A 243-nucleotide genomic window follows, 5' to 3' on the forward strand; every position below is an offset into this window, starting at 1 on the left:
CTACCCTTCGAGCCTAATACACTCGGCCTACCCGGAGAGGGAAGTTGAGGTCCTTAATACCTGAGGCCTACCCTGGACTATCTCACTACCATGATCGAGCCTTTAATACTTAGAGCCTACCCTGACCTTCCTTAATACATATGGCTTACCCTGGGGCGCCTCCACTCAGGGTAGGCAGCTCGTATCAAGAGACTTTCGGCCTTGGTTCTGATAAGCACGCCTTGTTACCTATCTATATCGAGT

Source organism: Lachnellula hyalina (genome assembly GCF_007821495.1).
Source record: "Lachnellula hyalina strain CBS 185.66 chromosome Unknown contig00398, whole genome shotgun sequence".
Taxonomy (NCBI): domain Eukaryota; kingdom Fungi; phylum Ascomycota; class Leotiomycetes; order Helotiales; family Lachnaceae; genus Lachnellula; species Lachnellula hyalina.